Raw genomic sequence first — 20,158 nt, 5'->3', positions numbered from 1 at the left:
AATTGTGTAAAGAATTCACAAATATGCAGTGTTTTTTATGGGGAAACCTGAAGCATACCAATTCACATACTATTCATATTTGAAAATAGAATTAGGGGTCTATCCCACAGAACATATCCTTGCATCTAAGAACGAGAGATGCAGTGCTCAGTAATGGTTTTTAAAAAAATGACTGCTTTGAATTCAACCCTCCAGCAGCACCGTCTCTCTTTGTGTTGCTGCTTAGCTTCTGGTCTGTTTGTGCGTGTTTATGTGTTTTGGAGGAGGCGTGGCTTTGGAGAGTGATTTGCAGGGAGGGTGGGATCTTATGCTTTGATTCCAGTCTGATAACAATGTGCGCTGACACAGACGTTCCAAGACATAAAGATAACGGTGTGCTAAGCAAAGTTTCTTACAGCCTTTCAGTAGAAGATGAAACTTAAAGGAAGCATATGTCTCAAGATCAGATAAACTCTCTTCTCTGCTCACTCGGGGTACAGCTACGCTTACCTGCAATCGACTGGTGTTTGGATTTCATGTGATTTCTCTTTGTAGTGGTTAGTGGTGATATTATGATAACTCAGTTTCACCAGGCGTGTTTCCATTACGCTTCAAATTGCGCAAATCAAACATGCGAATTTAAAATATGCATGATGGAAACACGTACATTTCTCAAAAACTCACAAATATCGAAAAAAAATTGTATGCTTGGATGAGGTAGGTTTTTTTTTTTTAAGTAAAAAGTCATTTGATCATTCTTCAATGTACTATAACCTCCAAGAAACGCTTCATACATGGCTGCTCTCCAGTATGAGGGGCTTTCCCTACCATTAAGGCTTAGACAATTTACACTCCCACAGATCTGCGGCACATTGTGGCTCTGATACGGTCATTGAAGCTAATTGTGGCCACTATATTCAGTGCTTGTGTTTATTCCAACCGCACCACACACGTTTCTGAAGCAGCTCTCTATGATGCTTCTGTAAAGATACACGCATATGCCTCTTCTGAATAAATATAGCCAAAATCCATTAAAATCCCACCAAAATCCATTGCCATGACTTATAGCGAGAGGCAAAAAAACATTGGTTAATGGAAACGTTGTAATTTCAATACTTCTTTTATCGACATTTATAAAATATTGCCAAAGTTTTGTGCAGATTTGTAATGGAAAGGCATAATTCCATTTTGTAAGACGATTTGGTAAGATAATTTTGATCAAAGTAATACCAAACATTACAAGGCTGACAAAGACATTATGTGATCAAACAGAATCAACTTGTTAACACGCTCCACAGCACCACTCAGTGCATTTAGTTAATTTATCATGGATTCCATGCATTTAATAAAGCAACATATAGTAAAATTCGAATAGTGTTCTTATTTGTCTAATAATAATTACAGATCAAATATTTGAATATTCGACTATTTGTGCACACGTTACTAAATGTTAAATGAATTCCAAAAGTATTGCCCACAATGCATACAAACATGAATACATTTTTTTTTTTTTAATAAGTGTAAAAATGTACCGATAATATCCAGAGTTAGGGGGTTGTTCAAATCCCTAACCACAAGTATGAGCAATAGTAATAGTTATTCAAGTACTAATAATATAATGACCATCCAATACCAATCCAACGATAAGCTGTTGGATAAATTCAAGTCCCACCCTACATTATTTCCAGATGTACAATCTGTCTCACTCACATTATCGAAGTTAAATGCATTCTATGTCACGTTGTCTTTACAGGAGATGGGGGAGGGTCGATGTTCTGTGCAGCAGGCCTTACATTCAGCATTCCTTCTCATCAGACGGAAATACTCTGCATAGTCTCCCATCAGACTGCCTACTCCTGAGCTGCTCGAAACCGTTACGTATTTGAGTGCAGACCGACAACACGACATGTGACAGTCTGTCACCCCGAACCATTTCATCTGACATTAAAAAACAAACACGCACACACACGCACACAGGAATTCCCTTTGCAGCTGACTCTCTGATCATGTATCAGGGCAGCGGTGGCCGGGACCGGCTCTGTTTTAGTAGTAGGTGGAGCTTCTGTCGCTGTCCATGTTTGCTCAGCATGCTTCAAAAGTACACCAGGGCCTTTGCAGAGGAAAGTAAACACATGAAAATGACCAACTGCAATCTATGAAGTGAGCTTGCAACATGTGTGTCGTACTTAAAGTGACAGTTCACCTACAAAAATTAAAATGAGAGTCTGAACAGCTGATAAAAACACCACAATAATTAACACTACTCCATGTCTTGTGAAGTGAAAAAGCTGTATGTTTTGTCCAATACATAATCTTCTGTATTCAAAAAACCACATTCTCCTTCTATATCTCACAGTCTGCTGCAGTACTGTCTCTGGCTGCATTAAGCAATGTGGAGGACTGATTTAATTATCACAAGCAAATTAGTCAGTATCATCAGCTGTTTCTCAATATGATCCAGGCCGAAGAATCCAGCTCTGAGTCACTGCTGAAAAACCTCCCCTGGTTTTGTAAGACTTTGGCCTCATGCACCATATTGTTCACTGGCATTTAGCTGCTCACAGTATTGTGCAGACTTACAGTTCTCAACACTCCCTTCCAGAAATAGCCTCATATATATTTAACAATCACTCAGGGGCCTTAAACTGCAGTAACAGGCATGACTCCCTATAAGTGGCACTCAACACTTCATGCTGTTCAGCTACACCACTATAGCACATATAAATGTCACAACACTTCAGTATTTCACATTAAAGACTCCAGAGAACAATAGGCATTTGCATAAATGTACAAATTAACTTTATGAGTTAAATATGGCAGGTATAGGAGAGAACGACCCTCTTGTTTTTTCAACCCAAACATTAGTATTTTTTGTCCATACACTGGAAGTCAAAGGGCTCCAGTGTTTTTGTTTCCAATGTTATTCAAATATCTTCTTTTTGTGTTCCACGGAAGAAAGAAAGTCATTCAGGTTGGAATGCCATAAGGGAGTAAATGATGACAGAATTTTCCTTTCAGTGGTGAACGATCCCTTTAACTGCAGTTGAATGGTCTGGTTTTTATGTAGTTTGTCTGAAAGTATAGGCCCTAATAATTACACAGGACCACAGAACAGAAGTAAAAATCGAACAAAAAAAACATGATTTTGCTTGAAATTATGCTTGATTTTTGCATATTTCTCTCCTGATTTAGAAGACAATATTATGTCTAGTGGACTGGCATTTTAGCTGGAGCCTGAAGTTAAAAACAGTCTTGATGGATCACATTAACTGATGGACTCGTGGGGATTGCTTGTGGATTATTGTGATGATTTTATTTGAACTCTCATTCTGACGGCACCCATTCACTGCCGAGTATCCATTGGTGAGCAAGTGATGGATCACAAAACTTCTCCACATCTGCTCTGATTAAGAAACAAATTCATCTAAATCCTGGATGGTATGAGAATGAGTAAGTCGTCAACAGATTTACATTTTTTGCTGAACTATTCCTTTAATCTGACTGATTACAAATGCATTATATGTATTTATTTTTTTCCACCATATATATATATATATATATATATATATATATATATATATATATATATATATATATATATATATATACACACACTGCTTTGATACGAAACTACACAGACCAATAATAGCTAATATCATTTCCATATAGCCAATACTAACAACAGTGGACATACAGAGAAGAAAAACAGTCTCATTCAAATGACCGTAACTGAAGAACATGTGTTTTGCATTCAGAAGCAGGTGAAATCAAATGTTTCTCAATCACAGCAGTGCACATTTACTTTAAAGGAACAGTCCACTTTTATTGAAAAAAGGCTCATTTTCCAACTCCCCTGAAGTCAAACAGTTGAGTTTTACTGTTTTCGAATCCATTCAGCCGATCTCTAGTCTAAACTATAGAGGGAACCTTATTGTAAAGGTTAAAAGTAACTACAAGTTCATATTAGACCATTTTTATAATGTTGTACCTATACATTTTTATTAATTATAATAAAAATTATAATTATATGAGCAAAAAATATTATACATGTATTTGTTTTTGCAAAATTCTCCTCTCTAGTGTACATTTCTCTTGCTAGTTTATGGACACAATGGATGTTTGTGTGACAGTGTTTTCAAGCTGCTGGCTTTGCACGGCTAAAATACTCATTGAGTGATTACATGAGACACTATACATTCAGAAAGTTGTATCTTTCAACACGCCCTTGGATGTTCATTCATGTTTATTTCATGCTAATCATTAATGCACTCCTTGCTCGCGGTGGGCCCATCTGCTGACCTTCTGTTCTGTTGATGCTCATCAGCCTCATACCAAGAGCACAATAAGAGCTTCCATGGCCTGATTCAGGCTGATATCATGCTGGAAACTATTTAGATGGGGATCACATGTTTTGAAGCACGCTGTGACTGAGAGTCTGCTCTTAGCTCGCTTAACAGGAAAACGTCTGACCTCCAGCAGACAATCAGTCACTTGTTTAGCAGGTTGGAGATGCTGCTTGGAGCCGCTCTGTCAGCGAGCTGCTTAAAATATGGGCTGTTTGGCTGTTTGTAAAGCTGCTCTCCAGAGAGGAAACTCAGCACAGTGAGAGTCCGAAGGAATGAAAATAGGTCAAATGTCCTGTCAAAATGCTGCCACAAACTGAAATGTTGACACTATTGATCATTTTGACATCTGTAGTGGGAGTTGCCTTCATGTCCATAGAGTTGCAGAGACATTCTCCCTTGATTCATTGCAGTGGTGGAGCCAGAGGGGTGTACAAGGTGCCACTGGACACCCCTGACATCTGAATGGCCACCCTTAAATATAATATGCTAGGATTTAATTTTCTTTGTTTAATTGTACTGAAAGAAGCATCGACCTCAAGGATGCGACACGTCTCAACCACGCAAAGGCAGCAGAAACATCCACTGTGTCCATAAACTAGCAAGAAAAATGTACACTAGGGAGGAGAATTTTGTACAAAAAATTACATTTATAATATTTTTACTCGTATAATAATTCTTTTTTATTATAATTAATTAAAATGTATAGTTACAACGTTACAAAAATGGTCTAATATGAACTTGTATACAAATCAGTAGTTACTTTTTAACCTTAACAATAAGATTTCTTTGGAGCATATAAAATTGTGCTAAAAATAAACAAAGAAGATTCTGGACTATATTAGCCTCTGAACTTGAGCGTTGATCTTATCTGCATCCAAAAAGACAGCAAACCCAACAACAGTCCTCAAAGAACAGCACAGATTCCATCACATCACATCCGTCTCAAGTGAGGCAGGGGTCAGAGGTCAGAGTTCTGCTTATTTGAGGAGCCAGGGAAGGAAGTGCAAAGCAGAGGAGCTGATGAGATACAAAAGGAAGAAGGAAACGCACTCATGTCTGGGACTCTTCTCTGCTTCTGTCAGCCACATTTATGGAAAAAGCAAGCAATTTTTGATATGCCACAGATAAGCCTGTGAAATGGAAGTGTGCGATTAATCAAGCAGAATGGCACCTGTCTATTAAAAGCAAACAAAATAAGTCTTGTTAATCGGGAATTCTAGCAATGTGTCATGTTTAGCACCATTGGCACGCTTTTAAACCTGAGGGGAAAACACCTTTCCATCACTTCCTGTCATCATCACAACTTTTTACATGCTCATTGTTACAAAAAGTCCCAGTTGTCATCATGATGAAGATAGAAAAAGCCTGGTTCCTCCTTATTGAATGAGTCTATGTTAAAACAGGGTTGTTATCAATAACTAAACCTAAAATTATTTAAACATTTCTGTTCATTGAAATAAAGATGAAATAAAATAAAATATACATATTAGATGAAGTACCTAAACTTAAACTGATCAAAAATGTATTGGCAACTAACTGAAAGCAATAAAATTACTAACTCAAAATAAATAAAAACTAAAACTGAACTAAAACTAACAATGGAATAAAAAAACACATGAAACCTAAATAGTAGCTGATATATTTGGATTTATTATTTTTTAAATATATAGTAAAAATAAATTAAAGTGAAATAAAGTTAAAAAAAAAAAAAAAAAAAAATTAAACTAAAATTAAAATTTTGAAAAATAAAAGCTCACCTAAAAAAATATATATAAAAAATTATAATAAGTAAAAATAACTGGAAATGGAAGAGCTGTGAAATATCTGGTCAAACAGGATGCTGTTCTAGGTGATCTTCAGAGGGTGTTAGCCAAGTGCCCTGTTGAAGCAAGTTTAGAAAAAGCATGAAAGGGAAGTGTTAGGGTTGGTTATGACTTTGCCCTCAAGCCCTCACAGGACTTTAGTGTAGCAGCGCTCAAACAAGAAACAGCAACAAATATCACATCTGCCCAGGACTTCACAGTTCACACTATAAAAACTTTGTGAATGTCTTTATATAAACTACCGTACTGTCAGGAAACATTGTTAATGGAGACACACAGCTACTGGGATTTCTTGAAGCTCGATCATATTTTCTGACATGTTGTTTGCACATCTGGTCTAGCTGGAACCCCTTCCCCCCCGATGGCAGAGATCATGGGAAAGGAAATGATCTTATCACACAAAGCCCATCCCTTTCATGTGCATGTTGCAAATGCAAACAGTGATAAGTGTATATGACTCCTCCGCAGGTGAGGCTCATTATCATGAAAATGAGACTCTGGGAATTAGGCAGCAGGGTTTGAAGGTGCAGATCTGGTTCTTGAGGTTTAGAGAGACGGTCTAACCCGGGGCACAAGAATGTGGGCTGATCACACAGTTTCACTCTCTCTTTCGGTTCTACCGCAGTGACAGTTAAAAGGAATTATTCTCACCCCTCATGTCGTTACAAACCTGCATGACTTTCTTTCTTCAGAACACAAAAGGAGAACTTGTGAAGAATATTCTGGGCTCTTTTAGTGAATGTGGTCGAGATAAAGAAGGAAGCCCTATAAAAGTATCATAAAAAACAACTCACAGGTTCTTCACTATAAGACACCATGGAGTTTGGTTATCTGTAGAGGACAGTATATTTCAGTGAATGTTATCTGAGATCTTATGTCACAGTTTTAAGTCCGGATGTCTTGCACATTCAGCACTTTTCAGAGATATCAAATGTTTGGAGGTTTCACCATGACCGCTAACTCTCCTTGGTCTTTGATATAAGCTGTCTGACATTCATTTAGTGATCAAATTTAACACCCTTATGGAAATATGATAACATTTTGTAATGATCATTTAAATCTGACAAATTTTAAAAAATATTTTGTCATGAATCAACATTTTAGGAAAATATTACGGGGTTTCAAGTCTAAACATGACTTTCTGTTACAAAACTGGACATCGATTTCATATATGTCCACTGTCGAGGACACCAGGGTGAAAAGCATGTTTATTACGCATTTTGGTAGACACAAGTGAATAGGGAAATCAATTATTGTTATCAATATTCCTATAAAATATTACATATAATTTTGAAAATCTTGCCAATTATTACCTCTATTATTACACTTCTTTTTCCATTACATTTTGCCCCAAAAACACATTGATATGCCAATTAGACAACCTACAAAACATAACCCTAACACAACTGCTAAAAATAAAAAGGAACTCATAAAGACTTCCAACTAAAACAATTTGAGGGTGAGTAATTAAAGACTGAATTTGGGTTAACCATCTATTTAAACATAATGGGGCAGAATAAATAACAGCTTGCACCGGTGCAAACCGTCTTTTGGTGTTTAAATAGTACAGTCAAGATTTACTAAAGACGTGCAGTGAAGCTCCAAAAAAGCATGTGTGCTTGTTGTTGATTGGATGGCGGCAGAACAGAATGTGTACTTGCTTTGGATTATAAGAAAGGGGCGGAGTTACACAAAATGATTGGAGATGTCCAGAATATGGACAAAAAAATATTTTTGAATAAAATTACAAGGTAACAATACATAATACAACATGCATGAATGATTTAATCACAATAATATGAAATCATGCATTTAGAAAATTGATGTTAAAGTCATTCCGACTAACAATAGTCTTCAAACTCCACATGAACGGTCTCAAATGGTCAAGGTTTTCGCTCATGAATATTCACATTCTGATGTCTGAACAGCAGTGTGTTTCAACCAGAAAAAAACTGTAAACATGCATTTCGAATGCGACTGAAAGGCTCACACTGAGAGCTTTAAGCAAGTGTGTGATTTTCTTGAGCAACGGACCATAACAATTTCTTGCAAAATACAACAGAATACAACAGGCTCCCATTAAGCCGGTGATCTCAGTTATAGTTAGGCTAGGCCTGTATATTTTCAGTCATTCACAGTCGTGAGGTCTAAGCAAGCGGTCACTTCCATTCACACGTCAGAATCATTTCTGCTGCTTTTGAGAGCGCTCACGCTGGAGAGCTGGGAGTGACCTTGAGCAGTGTTGACAACACACAATTACAGCGCAGAGAAAGAGGCGTTGTTGGGCTGGGAGAGAAAGAAGGAAGAAGAAAACAGCAGGAGGAGAGCAGCAGGACTCTTACAAACAGGGAAAAACAGCAATCCCAAGCATGCAGGCTTAGTTTCCTTCCTTCAGACCCTACACACACACCAGAGAAGGAGCATGCACGTGTGACACATACTTGCTTAGCATCGCTGTGGACAGGCAAGGCAAGAACAGAGAGAAAGTGCTCTCGTCAGCGCTCCACATGGGAGTGAGCGGCCCGTGATGAGTCTGCAGTTGTGTGTACCACGCTTGTGCAAGTGTGTGAGTGAAAATCTGGGCTGCATCCCAGAGCAGCGATCTAACAGCTTCTGTTATTGTTTTGTTTTTATCATGATGCTCGCCGGCAACATGGCAAGCGCTCATTTGTTGTCTTTTTCCTGTTTTAGTCTCCCAAAAGAAGAGGCCTCATGTGGCACATAGCTTCTTTTCTGCCCTTTTTTCTGCGCTTGATCCACCTCCTGCATATCTGAAAGAGTTGACATAATTTGGTGGGCACATAGCCATGCCAAGTTATGACTAACGGAAGGGAGAGTTGGCTGGATGGCATCCACATAGTTTCATACTAGGTATGCTGCACGGCACACCCAATAAGACACATCTGGTGACATAATGTTCAGTAGAACACGTTTTTTGAGTGAAATTAATGGGAAAATCATTTTAAAAGCCCTTCTGAAACCATGCAAGCTTGTGCAATGCGTTCACAATGCATTGACCTTAAGGGGATTTTCTTGTCTGTTATTATTAGTCATCGTGCATCCACCTACTCCCAAAAGGCCACTGAAGGCCAAGTCACACAGAGGCACAAAACGCCCTCGGTTTTCGGTTTGAAGTCTAGACTAGTTTGATTCCGTCCAGACTGCACATCATTTCAAATAGAAAAAAAGGGTGGGCAGCCTTCTCAGACTCATGCCACACTGTATGCTAAAGATAGAGACAAGCGAGCTGGCCGACCTATTAAAAACTGGCCCTTCATCCTCACTGCAATAATATTAGCACACATGCATAACTACAAATGGGATGAAACAACAGCCCAGGACCCAATGGAAACTACGGCATACTGGATTATTTCATCACTGTACTTTGATGTCTAAAATAGCCTTTATTACATTGCAAAGGAAGGAGAACTAAAGCCACTAAATTGAAGTGCAGACAGTGGTGGGGAGGGAATTTAGGGAGCTGGCTGGAAAGAGTTACCTGCTAGAGCAAGATAAGCTCTGTTCAAGTCCTACTGGGAAGTTACTACTTACAAATTCTAAAATCATAAGTATGTGGTTCAGGCAAGTACGTGTTAAGAGTTTAAAGGAAAATGACTTTTTCTTGTACTGTATATTTTACTCTAATTTTGCTCAATGACAGGATCTGCATTGATTCTTTAATTGAAACACCCCAGACTTGCAAAGTGACAAAATGAAAATTATATTTTGCAAATGCATGTTATAGATCTTATTGTGAATGATTCATTGATATGGTATCGGTATCTGATGGTATATGTTAAAGCTAGCATTCATTCTGAGCGGATTTAAAATCCAATACAGTCAATGGATCTTCACCCTAATTTGTTTTCTTTTTCAATAAGAAGTTACACTGGGATGTACGCCACAACACAGAAGAAAATATATTATTTTTAAAAAGTATTATTCTTACTGTTGATAGCATTCATGCGTGCTCAACCTGTAAATAAATACATTTCGGCATTACTTCAGTGCACTATTGGACTTGGTGAAATCCACTAAAACTGCAGTCAGTGTATGATGAGCTTTTTTTTTTAAATGTTTGTTTATTTACTTTGTGTCTAAATTTGGCTTTGACAGTAAGTCAGCCAGCCCACCAGGAAGCTCCCTGTGGTCACTCCATCCATCAGCCTGATGTTCTCCTCAGCCCTCTAAAAGTCACACAAGATGAGGAAGACACGTGCTTCATATATGAGAAACATAAAAACCATCCCTGAAATATCTCACACACTAACCCTCAATGCAAGGAGTATAAGAGAAAAGCCGATATTCAACAATAACAGATTGAAGCAGCGGTGTAAATTTAAAATAGCTTTTAATAGAATGATCTCACTGGAGGGAAAACCTCAATGCAAGACACTACTGATCAAAGCCCTTCCTGTGGAAACACCCACAACATTACCAAAGCCCCACAAATTTACACACTCACACTTACACATCGTTTCACACCACCAGCAATGCTTCTGGATTTAATCAACCCTCGCCCTCACATTCAGAAACTCTTTTTGCTCATTAAACCATGTCGATTAGTCGGAGAACCCGCAGTCATTTAGCTGTGCCTGGAACTGAGCACAGGACAGGACTGACAGCAGCGGTAAAAGCATCTCTAGTTCATTTTACTGATCTAAGAGCCACACCAGCCCTGCAGCATTACGTCATAGCTGCAGAAATAATGTTCAACAGCATGCCACAATCTCTCAAACAACACCTGAAATTGACAAGACACACTAAATTACAATTTTAGAGTACATGATTTCTGCTCCCAATTTTTTTTTTTTATAAATCACAACCTGTTTCCACCCAGCAAATGCATCTGAATGCATTTTTGTCTTTAAAAGGAGAATAAAATGTGCTCAAATATATGAAACACAGCTGCACATTGTGCCTAACAGTGCCTTTAGAAATACAGCACAGCGACTCCTGCCTTACTAACTATGCATGATACAATGCTCCATTAATTTATAATGAATGACTATAATTATCTGTGTTTACCTTTTGTGCTGCCAAATTCATAACATACAAGCAGGTCATTCTAGATAATGTTAATATAGTGCCTGATTAAATTTGAGGGAACGCAGCCAATGAAAATGTTCATCATTGCTTTGAGGACAAGTTAATCAAGTCAGTGAAATCAGCAACTAAAATGAAACCACATGAGATCATGCTACTGTTAATACATCCTCTGGCTCAGAGTTGCAATTATGAAGGTTTCTTTCAGAATCATAACCCAAAAAGGGACTGTATTTTTCTAAAAGTGCATATTATGATCATCATTTTTTTATGTGAGTTATTAATATGTAAAACTAATTAAACAAAGTGATGTATTAATAAAGCTTATGTGTATTTTAACTTGATAAGCTACATTGAAGAAGACTTTTTTTTTGTGCTTTTTTCCTCCTCAGTCCACTACTGAATAGGGAGGTGTGCTGGCGGGACGCCCCAAGAGCTCTGACACAATTCGAATAGTGCTTCTTTGAAAATATGAAATTTGATGCATTAGAGCTGTGGGGAATATGTCTGACCCGTTTTAAGCTAGTTTAAGTAACAAGAGTCTTTTTTTTCAAATGTTGTCTAACAAGTCAGTTAACATGTCTTTCTCTAAGTGATACTGTTACTTTGAATTTTCCTTTTTTTTACATAATGTGTCTATTTTACACATAACTGGAAAAACTTAACAGGGCAGACTTTTTTTATATATATCAGCACACTTCAAAAACCTTCTTAATTGTTCTTTTAGTAAACCACAAGACCACTGGTGTACTACAGAAACGGTTAATGGTTCGCTAGGTTTCTTGTGTGTGGTGACGAAGGATGGCTTTGATTTCATTTCACAACACGTGTTGAATCTACAGGGCACTACTATTCAGACCTCAGATGAGCTCTTTCTGACTCATGCGGAACTGGCTCAAAAATGACTTTGATAAGTATTTCGTAACTTATTCTTTTTCCTAGAGCTGAAAGGATGCATGTTCATCTCACAAAAAAAAAAAAAAAAAAAAAAATGAAGAGCCAAACTTTTGAGTTTGGCGCCAGACTGCAATAACACCATACAAACATTAATCCTTCTGCTTTTTATAGCAACTTAAAGGGCGTTCACACTGATAGCAAAAAAAATCACTTGAGTTCATCAAACACTGCCGAATAATTTTTTTTCTGTTTGAAGCCATTCCTACTTCACAGCTTTCAACATAAATCACCAACTCTCGTTAGCTATGTTTACATGCAACTAAATAGCCTGTCAATAATTGGATTGATGGCTCAATTGGACTGAACAGTCTCATTGTAAACACCTCGGTCGATCTAGCTGAGCTCAATCCGAATCAAGCCTGTTGTAGACCTGAGATAATCTGATCAATAGGAAAAAAAAAATCTATTTTCTATTCTCTATTTTTCTATACCTTACACATAATTACATCTCATGTCTGGCTGATGAAATGTCTTCACATTTGTCAGCTTTCGTTTTAGGCAAAAATGACAATTACAGTAGCTCCAGTGACATTACTGTACTGGCTTTCTCCGGTTTAAAACGCAACGAGTTAAGTAAGAGCATAATTTTTCACAGAAATGCACGCAATGCACATATAAAAGAATATGTGAATCCGATTTCAATGGGTAGGGTTCATATAAACTGAGCTTTTAGAATCTCAACTTGGATTGGGATTCAGATTGACGACAATTAGTGCATATAAACAAAGCTATTAAAAATCAATGACTTCAAGTTGCTTTGTACCTGAAAACGACCCATTTCATTGATCAGTCTTTCTGTCATGCAACTGATTGAGCCAGTGTTGTTTTATCCGACCACACTGCAATCTGGCATCGCAGAAATTACCCACTCCACTTTACTAAACAATTTCTCTGCCAGAAATGTATTTTAAATAGGGTGGCTTGATAGAAAGTAAAACCACTTGTAATGAAAGCAATCGACTCTTGGCAAGAGAAGCGGAGAGTCAGACACACACTGCCATGTGACTCATCCACATGATCACGCGTCTCTGTTACAGCCACCCGCGGCATCAACCTACTCCAGCATTATCCTCCCCTTGTCCTTTCCTCTATGCCAACCTAGAGCCCAGTTGGAGCGCACCTGCGACACATGATGACGAAAGTCAGTCGAGGCCCTGCTTAATCTTGTTACATCACCATGAATGATGATCCTCTGAATGAGATAATGTTTCGAAAGCAAAGCGAGAACAAGCTGGAGCGGGACATGTCGATGGGCCAGGCAACTGCATTCCCCACAAACTTTATAACAGATATTCTTACTCTCCATATAAAATGATTGCTTGTATTCTTGAATATCTCGTGTATATGCATGCAAAACATCACTGATTAAGTTTTACAGGGATACTGATTTATATGCAGGCCAGTAAATGCCTCTTCAAAACACATAAGCCTGGCCTGTAGCGACACTCAGGCTATATACCTAATACCTAAAAAAATACTGCTGTCACAGGAAGTGTGGCATAGAAATGCTTCTCAGTTTATACCACAGTCGTTATATATTCACTTAGTGGTGTCAACGGCTCCCCTGAAACTGTTTTAGATCATTAGGTATGACATTACGGTGCCTTGAAAGCCTGTCTGATACAGGTTTATGAAAACGCTACCTGTGTATGATGTTTCATTTGTGCCTGAAATGAGTCGACTGCTTTGTACTATACATTTGTCCGTGTCTACAGTGACTGCGTACTTGTTAAAGATAAATTAGTATATGTTGATGTGTCTTTTTTGTTTATGTCGTCTCGTTCAGTTCCTCCCTGTTGTGCGTTCAGTTCACTTCTATGCTTTATAAGTTACTGCTCTTTGTGAACATCCTGCAATGTATTTAAAAGATATCCAGGCAAACACTCAGATTTTTCACCATCTTCACCACTGAATTTGAAAAAGTGCTAAGATGAACCCTATAAGGACTACAGATTTATTTACGTTTATGTCTAAACCTTGTATTTGTTTACCGCAGGATAACAGGTCTCTTTCTTAGAGCAAAACACACAACAGCATAACACAATAACAGTTGTGCCCCAAGTGATGTAGAATAGAGATATGTGTGAATTGGTACACAAAACTAAATAGCCCACGCTTCATTTCAAGTCTTGTCTAAATTTTCAGTGTGAACACACTATTCACACTACAAAACGGCTTAACAGTGTATGAGTATGCACACTGGAATACACCTATAGACAAATGTGTTGAACAAACTAAAGAATTTAATAAAAAAAAAATCGGCCACAGATCAAACATTCACTTATTCAGTGTTTGGATCTGACAATCATGGGCTAATATTAACAGATCTGACTTATAAATGGTCCAGTTCATGCTACAGCTACAGCTTCAAATACCGGTCGTGGGAACCAGTAGTCCTAATTCAAGTCATCTTTTTTATATAAAAAAAAAATTATAATAATAAATTACGCCGGGAACCATTGTGGCAGCGCAGGGGAAAAAGTTATTGCTTGAGAGTCAATCCATGAAAAAGTCATTAAGAACCACAGCTTTTATTATTTGTTATTAGTGCTCAAAATCTGCGGCTCTACCAGACCTCCTCATGAAAAAGCGCACACACGTTTAGTGCAGAGAGGCAGCGGCCTTTGGGTTTAAACCCAGCCCATCTGAAACACAGGTTCAACAATCATCTGACAAAAATCACTTCGGAGACGGGGCATCGATAACTGCTGAACTGACGTCATCACATCACCGTGGACAATTGCTATTAATTAAAGTGTGCATGGAAAACATACAAACACTGTGTAACATAGCCTATATTCGGATCAGAACGAGTGGCCCTCTGACAACAAATGCAGCGCATGACAGACCTGCAAATATCAGACGTGCAAAACCAGCAAGAGGTTTGAAATATTTTAAGTGGAGTCTACTGCGATATGAAGCACATATCAAGTAATCCGGAGCGCATATATGAAGTCTAAAACACGGAACAGCACACGCGCCTCCGAGACATGTCTCATGATTAAAAAACACTGTGCTAACGTCAACCTCAAGTTCGGGTATATAAGCATTAACGACACACCTTTCAAATCATTCACGGTTGAAATATGTTTCAATGATACGGTGAGAATATTCTTTAAAACTGTACGATGCATTAGCCTATAGATGCATCGATCTGAGCTCACGATCGACTCACCGGTAAATTCATTGCATCGGCGTATAACCTACTCACCAAAAACAGAAAATGAAACGTTACGAAAGAAATGATCACCTACCCTTATTCGATTCACAATCAGTTCGGGACGGGGGAAATGTTAACAGCTGAAATCTCCAGATCCCTGTGAAGTATCGATGGTGAACAGTCTATATGTATTTCATTTTGTCCAACGTTAAAGGTGAGCAAAATAATATTGAGGCTATCGGTGATACAAATCCAATGTTAAGACATCGTGGAGCAGTTAATATGATTGTTCCCACGCAGCTGCGAGTACATTCCCACGCACGCACGACACACGGAGAGAGGCGATCGGCTCGGGAAGTTTAGTTTTGGTCTGCCGGTAATTCGGTTTCATAGATCTGGAGCCCCGCCCTTGTCGACCGAGACTCAGTCAAGTGTGTGACCGATTGGTGCGCGAACACACACACTGGGAGGAGCAGAGACTCGTACTGTGTGTGTGTGTGTGTGTGTGTGTGTGTGTGTGTGTGTGTGTGTGTGTGTGTGTGACTGCGGTTTGTGACAGAAACTCATTTAGGTAAGATGTGCATGATCAGAAGTTCAGACCTCATGACACACTTGTGAAATTACACTGCATGCTTTCTCTTTCTCTTTCTTTCTAGAAGACAGAATATTATATTTAGTTAAATGAAATATTACCATACTAATAGGCCACTTTTTCAACTTTTTATTTTATTTTATCAACTGTAAAATAAAAACTATGCTTCATGTGGTAACTCTAATTCCATGATTTTTGTCAAAAATATAACTCCAGTTAATTCCTGTCTTCGAATTTGGGACTTTTCTGTTTTTGTGTCTTTGTTTCAGACTGAATGTCAGTATATTATTCGTTTAATTGTTTTAGTGACTTTTTTTTTTTGCTAGTTCCATTGTTAAACAGTAGGGCTCTGTTTACACTTGGTATTAAGATGTGATTTGGTGTATCTGATCACAACTGGACAACCCTAAATACAGGTGTGAATGGGGTGTAAAACAAATCGAACACTTCTAGAGGTAGTCGAAAACACATTCGTATTGCTCTCGTAGGGTGGACACTCATGTTGTTGGATGTGTTCAAACAGCGAAAGACCACCTTCTCTCTCCATACTGACTTAATTCTAAAATATTACAGTCTTAAGTAAATTGTGTGAGCATATTTCTTAATATTATTTCGAAGGATCTGAAAAAGCCCATATATACACTACCAGGTGTAAACAGGGCCTAACTGGCGATATGTAACTTGTGTCCAAAACCATATTTAGTGCACTCATTCAGTTCCGTAATGCACCACAATAACTAGTGTATCACTGTGTCCGAATATGCCTTCTTCAATACTATACAGTATGAGAACACAGTATGCCAAATAATGGTCATTTGATGGACATTTTACTATCATATGAAGCCATGGGAGAAGAGATTGAAATGGCAGTGATGTATGTCTGAACTGGTTCGTCATGTGACTTTGACAACAGTACATTTCAATTTCATTCATACTGTCCATATTCACGCTATATAAAACATCATTTCAAACCAAATGTATAACCTTCTGAACAGCATGTGATTTGCAGCACATGTAAGCTACCCACAACACACTGTTTTGTCAATTGAAATTGTGTATGCGACAATTATTTTTATAGTAGCACCACGGTATAATTTTCACAACAATGTCTTTATTGGTTCGCTCATTTTCATCCATTCCTTTCTCATGTAGTGAAATATTTGTCATCCACTGTAATAGGGAATACCGAATGAGGGGGTTGGGACAAATTCAGACATAGATACTTTCTTTATGAGACACTGTCTGGTTAATTTAGTAACACCATTATTCTGTCGCTCTGAGATGATTGATGGTTAATTCAGCTGTGGAACATTTTCAAAGACCACGTGAAGATGGTCTCTATGTATCTAATAATTGAAATTTTGCATACTACATACTGCTTCGTGTACATAAAAAAAAAACAAAAAAAAACCAAACATAGACAGGCCAGTGCTGTTTCTTTCAGGCACCCATCCAGACTCATTTACAAGTCTAATACATTGTTTCCGCAGTGTATTGGAATGTTACACACCTCATTTCACTAGAAATTCACAAAGTCAAAAGAAATGTAACAACATGCATTAGCAGCTCTAACTACCATAGATACTGACTATGAAATTCACCAGGGAAGTATAAATTGGGATAAGGTTTTGTTTTGAAAAAGTATAGACTGGATTCAAAGAGATTCATAGATCTGAAACTACATCCACAATCCACACACTATCTTCACTGAATGTTTTAGCAAATTATTAATCAGGGGAGCATTACTGAAACACACAGACCCACCCTAGTATCCTTAAATATGTCAAGAATGCAAGTACTAAAACATGAAAACATTACAAGAAGAAAGTAAGGCAAGAAGCATTTGAAGTTGCATTGATGTGTCTGTTTGGAAAAGGTAAATTCTGATGTCAGTCTCCTCTCGGCTCTAAAACAGCAAAATGAGGCAGAGATGGCATTAATTCTGGACAGCAGGTTCCTCCTCAAGTGCAGAGTTCAAACTCAAGACAAAGAGAGTTTATTGACATGCATAGCATTCCAATTTCTCATTCAACATTGCTGAGATTCTTCCTGTATTTTCCCTTGGGGACTTTCCAGGGTGACTATAAGGCTTGTGTGTTCAGTTATCCACATGACCTTTGACCTGATTGTCTGGCCACATGTTGCATAAAATCAAGAAGAATACGATTTTAAAGGGACATTTCAAATATGTATCTCTTGCTATGATCAGTGCCTGCTCAAACTTTGGGAACACAACAACTTTTATTGCCTAGATAGCTTATACGGTGTAATTCAATAATATTTCTACTGTAGCCTACAGGAGTGATTTTCACCAATTTATACAGAAAACAAAACTAGATTTAGGTGCATATTAGTGCTCTTGAAGTACAAATGTAATACCAAAGTACAACAGTAAATAAATATATATAAATAAATAAGTACGAAAGCTTTAGTTGCTAAAGGGCATGACAGCGATGACAAGTGAAGGATATTTCTCAGGATATTGCAGTCTGGCATGAGTTTCTTTTTTTGACCACAGGGAATATGGCAGAATCAGCCGGTCCATCAACTAATACTCGACCTCAGATTAAATTAAAACAGGTTTGAGTTTTCAAGGCAAACACTGTTTTAGTCGGCCATTCGATGTGACAAGCAAGTTAATGTTGTGTTGCTTTGGTACCACAAAGGGCAAACATTCTTGTGCTGACAGTGGATGACAGATCATGCTCTACTTCATGCAATTTCATTCATAGTGGGAAGTTAATTTCCCAGTCATGTGACAGGCATCATGTACTGTAAGCAGACATCATAACCTAGGGAGAATGTTGGCCTTCACCCAAAGCCCAAAGAGAGCATGAAAAGTAAGTGAAAAGTGGAAGTACATTTATAGGAATTGTTAACCCGAAATGAAATCATCATTTACTCACACTCATATTATTCCAAAATTTCTACAACAAAAGGGAGGCATTTTTGCACAATGTCCATGCAAATTTCTTCATTCACGCTTGTGTGCATTCATACATGGTCTTCAACACTCATAATGCTAGGCTTTATACAAAGTCAGAGGTTTTCATGGTCTTGTGTATCTTGGGACCAATGCAAACACAAATTAGATTTTAGAAGATAAAAAGGAGAAAGACATTTTTTTAAAGCTATGATATGTCTTTAGGAGGTTTCTATACACAATTGGGTAGTATAATGAATCTGGCAGTATAAACCACCTTCCTTTTTCTGTGGAAAAGAGAAGCTTGGACATTCTCCATTTTTGAGTGAAATTTTTAGGTGGAAAATAAATCTTGCTGAACAAAAATAACACAGACAATACATGAACCCACAACAGTCATTGTGATGTAGGAGGCCCACGGGGAACATCTGATTGCTCTACCATGGGCCAGTAGTAATGAATAGATTCTGAAATACTCCTATGGGTCACAGAAGAGGCAGAGGGAGAGCTGAAGCCTCTGATTAGACTGCAGGAGTGAAGCTGGGAGAGCACTCAAGCTCTGTTGAAACCCCATCAGTCAGAGCAAGATAAAAGACCCGAGCACAAGACCTGTGTTCAGAAGAGGAACAGAGAGTCAGACGAGCCATAAAGGATTTCCTCTGGTGTTAACCATCTCAGTTCTGAAGTGTTCAAAAAGATTATAGTTGGGTTACTGAGGACAAAAAAGAAAGGAGATATATGAAGAAGGATAACTCAATATTCTTTTGACATCTACACTTCAGGGATCGAAAAGGGCTGTTTAGGGGCAGATGCATGTTGACAAAAGCAGACTTGCATGGGTAATGTTTTTTTTTTCCCCCTGACTTTTATTAGCAGAACACAAAACGAAAATTACAGAACATGAACTCTTTTTTTTCTCATGTTCTCCCTTTGTTGTGCAAAGCACAGCATAATAATAATAATCAATTATTATTCTAAATAACTATCAAAAATAAATCTCCATCAGAAAATGTATTACAGATGTATTACAATTTAATGCTCTTTTTTTTAATTCAAATCTGTCGTTACTTTGTATGTTAATTCTGGTATTAGAATGACTAGGCAAATTATCTTGACAATCAGTATCTGGTCTCTGTAAGTTTAAGAAGAAAAAAATCTTAAATTGTTTATACTAGGATTCTGGGAGTCTGACTTTTCTTTATGTGTCAGACAGCCCTGTAGACCCTCAGAAACTCTGCTGATGCAACAGCCTCCGGTTCACTTCAGTCACATGTTACTTCCCTCACACACCACTGGCATGAAACCATGTCATTACGGTAAAGCCGCAATCGA

At 37.9% G+C, this 20,158-nt stretch overlaps 1 protein-coding gene across 3 annotated transcripts in view; it reads right to left on the bottom strand.

The window, feature by feature from the left end:
* The window catches only part of LOC113042344 (inactive rhomboid protein 1-like), a 41,061-nt gene extending 25,355 nt beyond the window's left edge, over window positions 1–15,706 (bottom strand). The window contains exon 1 of one of the 3 annotated variants that reach the window (XM_026201141.1): window positions 15,406–15,706. The gene's annotated coding sequence lies outside the window, so the exon portion shown is untranslated. Of the gene's footprint in view, window positions 1–1,689; window positions 1,820–15,405 lie in introns of those variants that run through there. The other 2 variants (XM_026201159.1, XM_026201150.1) reach the window with 2 other exon arrangements.
* Window positions 15,707–20,158: the final 4,452 nt, after the last annotated feature.

Source organism: Carassius auratus, chromosome 3, assembly GCF_003368295.1.
Source record: "Carassius auratus strain Wakin chromosome 3, ASM336829v1, whole genome shotgun sequence".
In the NCBI taxonomy this organism is placed as follows: domain Eukaryota; kingdom Metazoa; phylum Chordata; class Actinopteri; order Cypriniformes; family Cyprinidae; genus Carassius; species Carassius auratus.
The sequence above is the reverse complement of the archived record's forward strand: the minus strand, read 5'-3'. Positions and strand labels throughout refer to the sequence as shown.